The sequence below is a fragment of the Rutilus rutilus genome, assembly GCF_951802725.1.
Source record: "Rutilus rutilus genome assembly, chromosome: 16".
NCBI classification, from domain to species: domain Eukaryota; kingdom Metazoa; phylum Chordata; class Actinopteri; order Cypriniformes; family Leuciscidae; genus Rutilus; species Rutilus rutilus.
Genome location: NC_140224.1, coordinates 10,814,985 through 10,829,561, shown reverse-complemented (window position 1 = coordinate 10,829,561; position 14,577 = coordinate 10,814,985). Strand labels below are relative to the sequence as shown.

Below are 14,577 nucleotides of genomic sequence, written 5' to 3'. Positions count from 1 at the left end.
AAATATTTTATTATGCTGCAGTATGTTCTCTGTGTTTGGGTGCGTGTGTCTTAGTTCAATTTGGCTAAGCATTTCTGCAGAAAACAGTGATGTCATCGTCCAGCTCAGTACAATTCTTATCAAAAACTGTTCAAGTCAGTTCAGTGTTGCTTCAGTTACGTTCAGAAACTATGTAAAGATAATCAAAGTAGTTACTGAAGTACAATTTGGTCTTAAACCGGCTCTGAAAAAAAGAGTCATTCAGTTCAGTTCAGTTCTCATCTGATAATGTCAGTGCAATTAAATCAATAATATTGTTGAAAATGAAGTGCCCCTAACTAAGCAAGCCAGAGACAACAGTGGCAAGGAACCCACACTCAGGTGACAGAATGGAGAGGAAAAAAAACCTTAGGAGGAACCAAGCTATGTATTAAATAGCCTAATACAATTTCTTATTTTGGTTTGTCATGCAATTTGGTTCACAATCATTAAAATAACTATGATGATCATTGAATCGTGAATGAATAAAAAATAAAAAATAAACTGCCAGGAAGAATAAACATTAACAACATTTATTTATTATTTTTACTTATCTTGAAACTGCAATCAAATAAGTCAATGGCGCAATGCCCTCAGGCGATTGTTTTACCGATAGACTAATACATTGGAATGAATAAAAAATATTCTATGAAATATCTACAGGTGATTTTATAAAATATATATTTTTAATTATCCACAAAATTAACATTTCTTCTGTTTACAGTCTTGTGAATTAACAATCGTTAATTAAGTTGTTAAAAATTATTTTGTCTATTTATTTATTTTATTTTTTAATTAAGTAATGATTCATTAAAATGATTTATATATATATATATATATATATATATATATATATATATATATATATATATTTTTTTTTTTTTTTATTAACTGGAGCCAGCATAAAAATTAATTTTAAAAGCATTGTATAAGACATGCTAACTTTGTAAAGATATTACTAATCAGATGTTTCCTTCTTTTATTTTACAGCAATGGACATTTTTGTTCAACAAAAACTCCTCAACTGGAATATTGAGTGCCTCATTGAAAAATTGCATTTCAAATTCTCTTTCTTTGTAGGTAATCTTTGTTTCACGGTTGCATCCAGTGCCAACCCTAACCCTTAACAAAGTTTGCTCCACCATTCACAATAAGCTCAAAAACATGAATGGCCAATTTACTTGAACAAGTACCAAAGTACAAGCACATGACAAGACTTAATGTCAAACCATGTAGGGTGAATTTAAATCAGTTATATTGTAGGGCTGGCATAGGGCTGTCGCGGTGAAGGATTTTCCTTTGCGGTAATTTTGAGTGGCTCAATAGCGCGATATGCGGTTTTACCGCATTTATTAATTTATTTTGATTTATTTATATTTATTTGTTGCTATATAAATAAGTGTCATGATGTGGTCAGCATGCACCAAAACGAGTACATTTTCAGTAACCAATAAACCAAAACTAAACAGCGTCTCTGCGCATTGAAAGACTGTCACTCAGAGTGCAGTTGTTACGGCAACGGACTGTCTTTGAGTGAGTCATTAAACCATTCATTCAACAACACGTTCAAAAACGCTGATTGATTCATTAAAAGATTAATTATTTTTAACTTTGAGCTCCACTTTTCAAGGCTCAGCTGACCAGCAATGCGTCGCATGGGTAACGCTGAAGCTTCATAGAGACAAAAATGGCATTGATTCAATGCGTGACTCACTGAGTTTTGTTTCCCGCGACCGCGAGTTCCTCGCGCTGTGGATGCTGACCAGCGCTGTCGGCCTGTCGCTGATGCCATTCATGGTAAATACCCTTTATTTTAAACGTTAAAAGGATGACAGGACAAATATTTAACTTTCCTTGGACACGGCAACCTTTTCACGTATATGACTTGACCTCAAAGACAGACGCAGGTAATCGCACGCGCTCAGTCGATCTCTCTCATTCACTGTCTGTTTAGGCTTAAGTGCAAATCCACGAAGCCCCTGTACAAATCACCATGATAAAACCATGATCACCACGTCTTATTATCATTATTAACTTATTTAACATTCAATACACATGCACGAAGTTCAAAACAAGAAGGGTATAGCCTTATGAAAAAAGAAAACACGCGAATATCGCGGTTGCTTGAATTCCTCTGCGGTTGGCTTGTCAGTAGCGCGGTACTGCAATATTGCGGTTATCGCGACAGCCCTAGGCTGGCATAGGCTACCACTTCTGTGCCTAGTCGTTGTCAGTGTAATTTCATAGATAGCCTTGCTTGTTTGCCCCTTTCTTGGTTTAAGGCAGTGGTTCTCAAATGTCCTGGGACCCCCCATCATTTTGGATGTCTCCCTCATCAGACACACCCAATTTAAATTTTGCAGTCTGTACTAATGAGCTGAATCAGGTGTGTTAAATGAGGGAGAGATACAAAATGTGCAGTGGTATGGGGTCCCCAGGACGGGTTTGAGAAGCACTGCTTTAAGGGATAGCTCACCTGAAAAGGAAAATTCTGTCATCATTTACTCACCCTCATGTTATTACAAACCTGAATGACTTTCTTCTCCCGAACACAAAAGAAGATATTTTAAAAAAAAATTGGTAACAAAACAGTTAACAGTAGCCCACTGACTTTTATAGTACTTTTTTCCTATTATGGAAGTCAGTGGCTACCGTCAACTATCTTGTTACTGACATTCTTTAAAAAATCTTTTTGTGTTCAGCAGAAGAAAGAAACTTGTACAGGTCTGGAACAACGTGAGGGTGAGTAAATGAGGCGAGTAAATTTGACATGAGGGTGAGTAAATTTGCATTTTAAGGTGAACTATACCTTTAATAACACTAAATGTTTTCAGATTATCAGAGTACATATTTAACTGTTATATATTTAAGCTAATTTCACTCATTCTAAGTTGACCTTAGTTAGAAATGCACTTTGCTTAATTTAAAAGCTGATGAACGAACAAGTTCTAATTTGCCATTTTTCTATTCTTAGATTCCAAAGGCATACTAGCACTTACAATCCTGCCTGTCATTCTTCCCCCGCCTGTGTACAAGATTGGCCACAAAACCTTTTGGCCAACTATTCAAGAGGCAAGAACCTCATTCACTGATGTACAACCGGTAAGTAAAACAACAGGGGACAAAAAGAGCAGGCTCATTTCTTTACACCTGTTTGTAGGGCTGCACGATAAATCGTTTTAATCGTTTATGGTTATTGCTGCTTGGATCTGACACGCATTTCATTTTCTCACAACTCTTTAAAGGATTAGTTCACCCCAAATTGAAAATTTCCTAATAATTTACTCACCCCAATGTCTTCCAAAATATCCATGTCTTTCTTTCTTCAGTGGAAGAGAAATTAAGTTTTTTGAGGAAAACATTTGAGGATTATTCTACACAGAATGGACTTTAATGACAACCAACTATCCCAACGTTCAAAGAAGGTTCAAATGTCCGTCTCAATGCAGCTTCAGAGTCTCTACACAATCCCAGTCGAGAAATAAGGGTCTTATCTAGCGATACTTTTTGGGTGAACTAACACTCTAAATGAGTTAATCACTCCACCATAAAACATCTTACTTAAGGCTAATTCACACTGCACTGACAGACCCGACCAATCCGGACAATCACTAGATTAAAGTACATCAGTTCACAGACATTCCACAACCTGTTACTGCTAGTTATTTACTGTTACTGCTAGGACAAAACATCACTACATGGAGTTCCAAAGGCAGAGGAATTGAAGAATTAGTAGTTCAAATGTATTTTTAACACTATTCCTCAGCAGTACAACCACAATTTTTTCTAAAAACTGATTTGAACTTTGCATTTCAATGCAGGTGAGTGTAGTAACATGCATACATTTGTTTACTATGATGTAGAGAACACAGTTATAATATCAAATCTGAAATGTAAAAGAGGTATTATACAAATAATTATCATTGTGAAACGTCCTGCACAAGTCGTGTTTGCGAAGGTGGTTCGGATCGATCAGGGGTGTGTTTCCCGAAAGCATCGTTGGCCAACTATGGTCGCAAGTTCCGTCGTTACCAATAGAGTTCAATGGACATTGCGATGAACTTGCGACCATAGTTGGCCAACGATGCTTTCGGGAAACGCACCCCAGCTTGATCTTCTTGACTGTCATTATCGAACGCAGGATTGAGCCGATATGGCATGGTAACCGCATTACATTTCCGACACATGTGGTTAACCAGACTGAGCAGACTGTAGTCGGCTGAGGTCAGACTGGGCTTTTTGGAAGTTGCGTTTTTAAAGAAACTAAGACAGAGAGTGAAGACAGGCGCTGCAAAAAAGGAACATTTAAATATTAAATTATGTAAACATTTTCTAGTAGACCCCCTAAACATATTATGAGCATGCGAATGAGCATAATAGGGGCCATTTAAGGCAAGTTGGTTCATTTGGTTCATCTTGGCAATAACCTCAGGGAGGTGAAACTTCTGTTCAACTGCCACTATTCCACCTTCTATTCTGCCACTATTACAGCCACCATATTTAATGTTGTGGGGTCTCCCTTTTTTTTGTAATAGAAGCCTGTCTCCTTATTCTTATATTGTCTCTGTCATGCCTCGCTTCAAAACAAAGCTTCTGTATAGCTAGCTTTATCGCTCCCTGTGGTATGAGTCTCACTGAGAAGACATTTGCTCAAAGCTCTTGTCCAAGCTGCCTTCAGCATAGGATGAGTCAGTCCATCCTTAACTAACCCTTCAACCATGTCAGAACACATGAGTTAGAACCCAGCATGAGGTTTTCATCGTTTCTGGGTGTGAAGCTTTTCCCTCTGGCCATTACGTCTAAATTTCCATCACAAGAGAGACATGAAACATTGTAATTTAGCCTCAGAATTGTTTTTGTCTTGGCTTCAATGGATTTAATTTGTAGTGATGACAAATACTGTAATCTAGAGGGCTTTGTGCAAGCAGATAAATGCTTCTTTTAAGTTCTCTGTGTTAAGAAAGTAGAAGAAAAGGTAAAATGAGCAAAAGGCATTTGAATAGCATTGCCTTCAATAGTCATTATAACATGAGAAATGATTAAATTGATATGTGTGGGCTCAAATTTGCTTTTATTATTTTTGCTTTATTGTCCTTGGCTGATGAGTCCTGTGGAGTGGTGTCAACAATATGAATTTCACTGAAGGGTGCTGAGCGAAATGCAGCTGCGAAACAAGAAAATCGGTTGCACTCAACACAGCAAACTGTCATCAACAAGCCTTGTTTGCTTGGTTTCTAAAAGCTGATTTCATGCCAACCAAACATGGTTTCTAAGTAGCACAGCTAATAAATTGACATGTTTGAGATATTTACATATGTTTATCCAACCCAGGCTCATTGTAAAAACATGCCTGTGGCAACATTTCTGCAAAATATTATATTCCTTCTTGCACATTTCACAGCACTTTCAAAGAGAAATGTCCAGTGAGTGGCTCTAAAAGTGTTCATTTATCTCTGAAGTGTATTTTACAATATTTTATTACGTTGGTTGTTGTATGTCTCACAGCAGTTCAGAAATGATATGTCTGGTAAACAGTGCTAAAAGATATTAAAGAGGTTATATGATGCGCTTTCATGGTTTCCTTTTCTTTAGTGCGTTATATAGCTATTTGTGCATATAAAAGATCAGCAAAGTTACAAAGCTCAAATTCTCCTACAAAAAGATTTATTCTATCTAAAAGAGAAGGCAGATTCAGACCTAGCTAAATAAGCTCGATCGAATTCTCTCTCACCGACCTACGTCACTCTGTGGAAATATTTGCATAATGCCGCCCAAATGCATATGCAAAGAAAGAAGGCATGGCTTCAGTTGTCAGTAGTGTTGTCACCGCCATGTTGTGAAGACCCTGTGTGTTTCTATGCGAAAGCAAATACAGCTCTTTATTTGGCCTTCCAAAAGTGGACGCAATTAGGAATCGGTGGTTAAGATTTATTTACAACACTGTTCCAGAAAAGTGCAACCCAAATGTTTGTGAGTGTGAAGCGCATTTTACAGATGACAATTTCCTGAACCTCGTAGAGTACTAGAGCGGCTGTGCAAAAAGGCTATTTCTAAAAAATTCCAACTTTGCTAGGGCAATCTGGCGCTTCTGAATCAGAGACTGTAGGCCTATGCATTTTTATTTGTTAAAGTATATGCTGTTGACTGTTCAAATGTGGAGTTTTTTGCAGTGTAGAGTAACACCTTATAAAGTTGTTGTCAAAAGTGAAGAGATGGATTTATGTTTACAAACATAGTATCCACTGTTCTCTGCTTATAACTTGAGGTAAAAATATGACAAACATAGATGTCCAAACTGTTCGCTCAAGCAGAGCTGAAGCAGCACGCGCTTTCACACTTTTCACACACTTGTGTAATGTAAATACATGAGAGTATCAGGTTCCGATCGATCGGCTTGGTCATCTGCATTTTCAGAATAGGGCTCAAACTAATTTGGTAAAACCGACGACATTATAAACTGTCTTTATAATTGCTTTGGAAGCTGAAGCTTGCAATTAAGGGGCGTTACATTTCCGGCATACGCATGAGATGTTCGGCCAATCACAACGCACTGGGTCAGCTGGCCAATCAGAGCACACTGCACTTTTCAGAAGGAGGGTCTTTGTAGAAATCGACATAGAGGAGCTACAATAATGTGGAGTATGTGAAATATTGTGTATTTGTTTTAACATTAAACATATTCTATTACACCAAATACATAAAATAGTGATCTTTGAAAATAGCATCATATGACATATGAATGATAAAAGGTATTAACGTTTTTTAAAAATAGTGACCACCTACACTGAACTCTACTCTAAACTTGAGGTCATAACATTGAATTGTGCAATGAACCACATGAAAATAAGTCATGATTAATCGATAATTTGCCCCTGTAATAAAAAAAAAAAAAAAATGTGTAAAAAGGAATAAAAGTTGTTGATGTTGTACTGTCACCATTGTTAATTTCAGCTGCAGCCCATCTTGGTTTTGTCAGGTAACTAAAAAAAAATTGCTTCATGTGGTAAAATTTAAATTAAATGGTTTTAATCAAGACAACATTGTTTTAATGTCACAAAATCAACTTAAAAAACACCAGGTTACACCAGCAAAAGTAAAAACTCCTGAATGTAATAATAATTGCTCTTTACATTGTAGTCAGTTTTCACTTTTAAGTCAGCTGCTGTCATGAAGGAGCAACAGTTTGAAGAGAACCTCCTTTCCCCCCTTAGAAATATTTAGGATCGGTACCGCTTCAGAGCGCATTGCATTGGCTAAACATCTGTGTCTGCATTTGCATAGTGAGTATGTTTCTGGCCTTGGGGGTTATGAGTGTAGGGCTACGGTGACAGAATATTGCAAATATTCCCATTACCAGCTTGACTAATAAACATGTCACTTAACTGCATACTGTAAAATGGCAGGTTTGAATACATAATCCGACAAAATGACCCATATTCAACAGAAGCAGACCATTAGGGATGCACAGCATTGCCTTTGAATTATGTTTTGTTTGTCAATGAACAGTTCATTTTCACTCTCAGGAATACATGGAAAAGAAGAAAAATATGCTTTTGTTTGTGCTTTTTCACAGCTCAATATGTTGTTCCATTATCTATGACATGAGATACAGCCAGGGTCCAAATTGAGAATACTTTTGTCATAAATATTTGATAAAGTGAAACTGAACTGTATTTTGAAGCCCAGTCTCAAGAAAATAAAAATGCCTATGGCAACATCTTTTGCAACATTATATTACGTTGTTTCTTGCATGTTTCACTGCCGTTTCAATGTGAAATGTCCAGTGAGTGGCACTGAGAACATGTGCAATTTTCTCTGAAACAGACTTGGCAACATTTCATTACATTGCTTCTTGTTACCAAATCCTACCCTAGACCTTACTTAATATGTAAGCAACCACGTCATTTTAGAGGCCGTTTACACAACACAGTTTTCAACTAATAACTGTAAGCTTTTAATGTATTTTGGTGTTCATTTACACAACACCAGCGTTTTGGGGGCCTTAAAAAAAGGCAAACTTTTGAAAACAGGTTTCTAAGTGCAAGTTTTTGAAACCGATACCGTTATCTTCTACAAGTAAACTACAAAGATGTGAATTTATGAAAACTGTGACATTATGCGTATACATATTACGTGTTCAGTCCATAGGCGCATAGTGTTTCTTTACAAAGAGACATGGCCAACTACTCACCTTGAATGCAAAATACAGCACTTTTAATCTTAAGTGCTGTCTGTGCAATATTTTCTCTTAAGTGTCAAGACTCGTTTCACAGGACACGTACCCAAGTGCTCCATATTGCAAGTACCAGGTGTTTTACAGTACTGTGCACTGTGGCAAAAGTACTAACATAGCATTCAGCAAGGAACCACACAAACAAATGTATTTAATAACCCTTACAAAGAAGTGTATTCATGTGTGCTATTAGTATACTTACTGTTTTTATACAAAAATAATAGAGTATGCATTCAGTCTGCTTTTTCATGTATTTATCTTTTATATATATATATATATATATATATATATATATATATATATATATATATATATATATATATATATATATGTATATGTAGGGGTGTAACCCCGGCATCCTGGCCAAATTTGCCCCATGGCCTCTGTCTATCATGGCCTCCTAATCATCCCCATATACTGATTGGCTTCATCACTGTCTCCTCTCCACCAGTAAGCTGGTGTGTGGTGAGCGTTCTGGCGCAATATGGCTGCCGTCACATCATCCAAGTGGATGCTGCACATTGGTGGTGGTTGAGGAGATTCCCCCCTTCTATGTAAAGTGCTTTGAGGTCTCAGAAAAAGCGCTATATAAATGTAACGAATTATTATTATTATTATTATTATTATTATTATTATTATTATTATATGTGACCCTGGATCACAAAACCAGTCACAAGTAGCACGGGTATATTTGTGGCAATAGGCAACAATACATTGTATGGGTCAACATTATCGTTGTTTTTTGTTTGTTTGTTTTTTATGCCAAAATTCATTAGGATATTAAGTAAAGATCATGTTCCCTGAAGATATTTTGTAAATTTATAAAACATTTATTTTTGTGAGTGAATGCAGCACAATCGTTAACATAAATTGACAACTTTAAAGGTGATTTTCTCATTGTTTTGATTTTTTTGCACCCTCAGATTCCACATTTTCAAATAGTTGTATCTCGGCAAAATATTGTTCTATCCTAACAAACCATACATCAATGGTCACATATACTTAAATTAATCAAGTAACAAAATATGTGTGATATACTTATATACCAAGTATACTTGGCTAATACCAGAAAAGTCTAAGAACCAGATTTACTAAACAGGGCCAATTATAGTGTGAGACAGCAATCACATTAAAGCACCGATGGGAGTAAAAAGTTCTGCAGGTGATCTACTCAATGCACAAATTAAAGAACACAGACATAGCAGCTCATCTCCATTATGACCAACACAATCTACCAAGAGCTGCGCAAATTGGGGTCACAAACAAGCAGAGCCGATGATATTCAGGTGCGGGTGATCTATTACCAACAAATGCGCAGCAAATTAAAAATGGCATGGCTTGGCAAATGATATTTTCGGATAAAGTCTTCCTCTGGCATTCTAAATGAATGAACATGAGTGGAGAAAATCTCTCCCTTCTATGACACGCTCTCTGTTCTCTGCGGTGCCTCCTTCTAGCAGCAACTATCATAGCTTTGTCAAGCACAAAATTGGTTAAAACGTGCTTTTTGGGGGGGCATTAAATAATGGTGCAAATACCAGTAAAAGTAAAGTGACTACTGCTAACCTTAGTAAATTATGTTGCATGATTTATTTAAACACCTCCCATAAATGTTGCGTCTTTTGTGTCTTTAGTAAATCCTGACAGTAGTTTTTAATGCCAAAAGAGGGCTTGCACTGGTGTTAATCGGCACCTAATATTTTGATCAAGATAGTTTAATTAAGTTTTCTAAATATTCCTGGCTTTTGATTATGTTTACTCTTTTGATAGAATACCCTACTTATATATATATATATATATATATATATATATATATATATATATATATATATATATATATATATATATATATATATATATATATATATATATATATATATTAGGGTGCATCAAAAAACACAATTCTTGAATTTTGATATGGCTGGGTGCTAAAAGTGTTCCAATATATGTAGAAACAACACATGCAAAATATTTTTCCAGTACATGATGATTTAGGGGTGCCACCGCACATCTGTTTTTGTTGGATAAAGTGGTTGACAGTGCTCAATGGTCGCCATGGAGATCTGAGGTAAACAATACTACAGCTCAAGAAAACTGAGGTGATCTTTCTGTTTGAGGTGATCTTTCTGTGTTGGGTATGTATTATTACATATTACTATCATATCTGTAGTTGTGTCTTTGTATACTTATTTATCATAAGTCATTTAAGTCATATTTATAGGTATTTGGTGCTCATTACATCTAGCTAACGTTAGCTAGCAACAGTTAGCTATCTATGTTAGCTAAGCCATTAAGCTTAACATCAACAGTATTCTGGAGTGGACAATGTCATATTCAGAGTATACAGTGGGGAGAACAAGTATTTGATACACTGCCGATTTTGCAGGTTTTCCTACTTCCAAAGCATGTAGACGTCTGTAATTTTTATCATAGACTTCAACACAGTTTTACACTTCAACTGTGAGAGACGGAATCTAAAACAAAAATCCAGAAAATCACATTGTATGATTTTTAAATAATTAATTTGCATTTTATTGCATGACATAAGTATTTGATCACCTACCAACCAGTAAGAATTCCGGCTCTCACAGACCTGTTAGTTTTTCTTTAAGAAACCCTCCTGTTCTCCACTCATTACCTGTATTAACTGCACCTGTTTGAACTTGTTACCTGTATAAAAGAGACCTGTCCACACACTCAATCAAACAGACTCCAACCTCTCCACAATGGCCAAGACCAGAGAGCTGTGTAAGGACATCATGGATAAAATTGTAGACCTGCACAAGGCTGGGATGGGCTACAGGACAATAGGCAAGCAGCTTGGTGAGAAGGCAACAACTGTTGGCGCAATTATTAGAAAATGGAAGAAGTTCAAGATGACGGTCAATCTCCCTCGGTCTGGGGCACCATGCAAGATCTCACCTCGTGGGGCATCAATGATCATGAGGAAGGTGAGGGATCAGCCCAGAACTACACGGCAGGACCTGGTCAATGACCTGAAGAGAGCTGGCACCACAGTCTCAAAGAAAACCATTAGTAACACACTACGCCGTCATGGATTAAAATTCTGCAGCGCACGCAAGGTCCCCCTGCTCAAGCCAGCGCATGTCCAGGCCCGTCTGAAGTTTGCCAATGACCATCTGGATGATCCAGAAGAGGAATGGGAGAAGGTCATGTGGTCTGATGAGACAAAAATAGAGCTTTTTGGTCTAAACTCCACTCGCCGTGTTTGGAGGAAGAAGAAGGATGAGTGCAACCCCAAGAACACCATTCCAACCATGAAGCATGGAGGTGGAAACATCATTCTTTGGGGATGCTTTTCTGCAAAGGGGAAAGGACGACTGCACCGTATTGAGGGAGGATGGATGGGGCCATGTATCACGAGATCTTGGCCAACAACCTCCTTCCCAGGTTCGTGCCAGCAGCCATATCACCCTGTAGCCCAAGACTGGTTGCCCACTGAAGCTAAGCAGGGCTGAGCCTGGTTAGTACCTGGATGGGAGACCTCCTGGGAAAAACCAGGTTGCTGCTGGAAGAGGTGTTAGAGAGGCCAGCAGGGGGCGCTCACCCTGTGGTCTGTGTGGGTCCTAATGCCCCGGTATAGTGACGGGGACACTATACTGCCAAAAGAGCTCCGTCCTTCGGATGAGACGTTAAACCGAGGTCCTGACTCTCTGTGGTCATTAAAAATCCCAGGATGTCCTTCGAAAAAGAGTAGGGGGGTAACCCCGGCATCCTGGCCAAAATTGCCCCTTGGCCTCTGTCTATCATGGCCTCCTAATCATCCTCATATACTGATTGGCTTCATCACTGTCTACTCTCCACCAGTAAGCTGGTGTGTGGTGGGCGTTCTGGCGCAATATGGCTGCCGTCGCATCATCCAAGTGGATGCTGCACATTGATGGTGGTTGAGGAGATCCCCCCTTCTATGTAAAGCGCTTTGAGGTCTCAGAAAAAGCGCTATATAAATGTAACGAATTATTAATTATTAATTATAATTCCCTCAGTAAGAGCATTGAAGATGGGTCGTGGATGGGTCGTGGCTGGGTCTTCCAGCATGACAACGACCCGAAACACACAGCCAGGCCAACTAGGGAGTGGCTCCGTAAGAAGCATCTCAAGGTCCTGGAGTGGCCAAGCCAGTCTCCAGACCTGAACCCAATAGAAAATCTTTGGAGGGAGCTGAAAGTCCGTATTGCCCAGCGACAGCCCCGAAACCTGAAGGATCTGGAGAAGGTCTGTATGGAGGAGTGGGCCAAAATCCCTGCTGCAGTGTGTGCAAACCTGGTCAAGAACTACAGGAAACGTATGATCTCTGTAATTGCAAACAAAGGTTTCTGTACCAAAAATTAAGTTCTGCTTTTCTGATGTATCAAATACTTATGTCATGCAATAAAAGGCTAATTAATTACTTAAAAATCATACAATGTGATTTTCTGGACTTTTGTTTTAGATTCCGTCACTCACAGTTGAAGAGTACATATGATCAAAATTACAGACTTCTACATGCTTTGTAAGTGGGAAAACCTGAAAAATCTGCAGTGCATCAAATACTTGTTCTCCCCGCTGTAGATGTATTGAGAGTAGCATTGCAGTTGTTACAGTAAATTAACAGGGTAAGGCCACGTGAACATGTCCCATTGACCACCATTCATTTTGTCTATAGGACAAATGAATGGAGAATCTTGAAAGTTGAATTCTGAGAAGTGCAAACAAACAACTTTTACTTTGATAACCCTATAGAACATGTTACTGTATAAAAGTTCACTGTACTCAACACTTCCAGGTCAACCTTTTGGCAATTAGACAAAAAAATTCAAATTTTTCGAAATTTCGCCAAAGTTCAAAGTGTTAGGTGGCACCCCTAAATCTCAATGGAATTCCTCAAAACTTTGCAAAAGTCATTTTTATGTTAATTGGAACAAAATGCAATGCCAGCCAAATTGATATTTTGAAATAAAAATTTCCCATTCAAATTTGATGCACCCTAATATATATATATATATATATATATATATATATAAAAAAAAAAATTCACACATTTTGGCTTCTTTGAGATAGTATTCCAGTATATGTTTTGCGTACTATCTTATACTCTCACGTTCAAATTTATAGTAACAGCAGTAGTTGTCATAGTCATCGTCTGCACCACTCTGTCTTCGACTGCACTACACTTCCCAGAATCCCTCGTGTCTTCACACCTGAACTCACTCCCTCAATTACCCACCTGTTCATCGTCTTTATCATCCGTGTCACCTGTGCTCACCTAATCAGTGTCTGTATTTTGTTCCCTCTGGTCAGTCAGTCTTCATCCGTTCTCGTCTGAGTCACAGTTATGTTGTTTGCTGGTGTGTGTTATCCTTCTGCCTGTCTGTACCGTTTGTGTGACATTGTGAGTAAAAGTTTATATTGGATCCTTTTTGCCTTTTCGCCTTCTTCAACCTACACCACACCCTGACAGTAGTCAGCTTTTGGCTGGAATAGCTTAAGTAAATAGCACATGGATAGACCTGACCTTGATCTTTTTGTAGAAAGTGCTATTAACCTACACAGAACATCTGTTTGATTTTACTGACAATTCTTCCGAGGTATAAGCAAGCTCATCAGAGCATCAAGTCAAATAGCAAAAGAAGCAAGCTTCTTTCGGGAGTTAAAGTATAAAAATGAATATCTAAATAGGAACCTAATAGGATACCAATACAGGATATAAATGAATGCAAAACTCTTTCACCTGCTGTTGGGCACAGTAATACATCTGGCCGCTCTACAAAAGCCTAGTATCAATTTCCAGAAAGCTCTGATGACAATGCCACATGTTAGGTGTTTGAGAGGAAGTGAGATCGTTGAGCTGTAGGAGAACAGCCCACATGGCAGCACAAACGTGATTGGTGAAGAGCTCTTGGGCTGGCAGGCTTAGTCTGTCATCAGCTGTCTATCTACACTGCAATAACAACAAATGTGTTAATTAAATGTGCTCTGCTGTATACTTCACACAGATGGACAACAGACACATTATGAGTGGGAGGAGAGAGAGACCACTCATAAAAGAGAGAAAAGTAATGGAATTCCCACTTTACAATTTTACAGAAACTTTTTTCTGAAGAATGTTTTTTACAGAGGTGTCACTGCTATGATGTGTTTTTTATTTTATTAAATTTTTTAGCTTGAAATAATACAGTGTAGCCCTGATTTTAGCTTACATACTGTCGTCTCTGTTGGTTTCAAAACATGTCTCTGCTAAATTGTCATTTTCTGGCATTTTGCAACAACACAACTTTGTTTCTGCAGCGACTATCAGCATGTTTCCTATAAAAAAAAATCGGACA

General features: G+C 37.9%; 1 protein-coding gene across 1 annotated transcript in view; it reads right to left on the bottom strand.

Annotated features, from left to right (window-relative positions):
- grid1b (glutamate receptor, ionotropic, delta 1b) overlaps positions 1 to 14,577 on the bottom strand; it is a 452,122-nt gene that overhangs the window by 296,053 nt on the left and 141,492 nt on the right. The gene's annotated exons all lie outside the window — the stretch shown is intronic.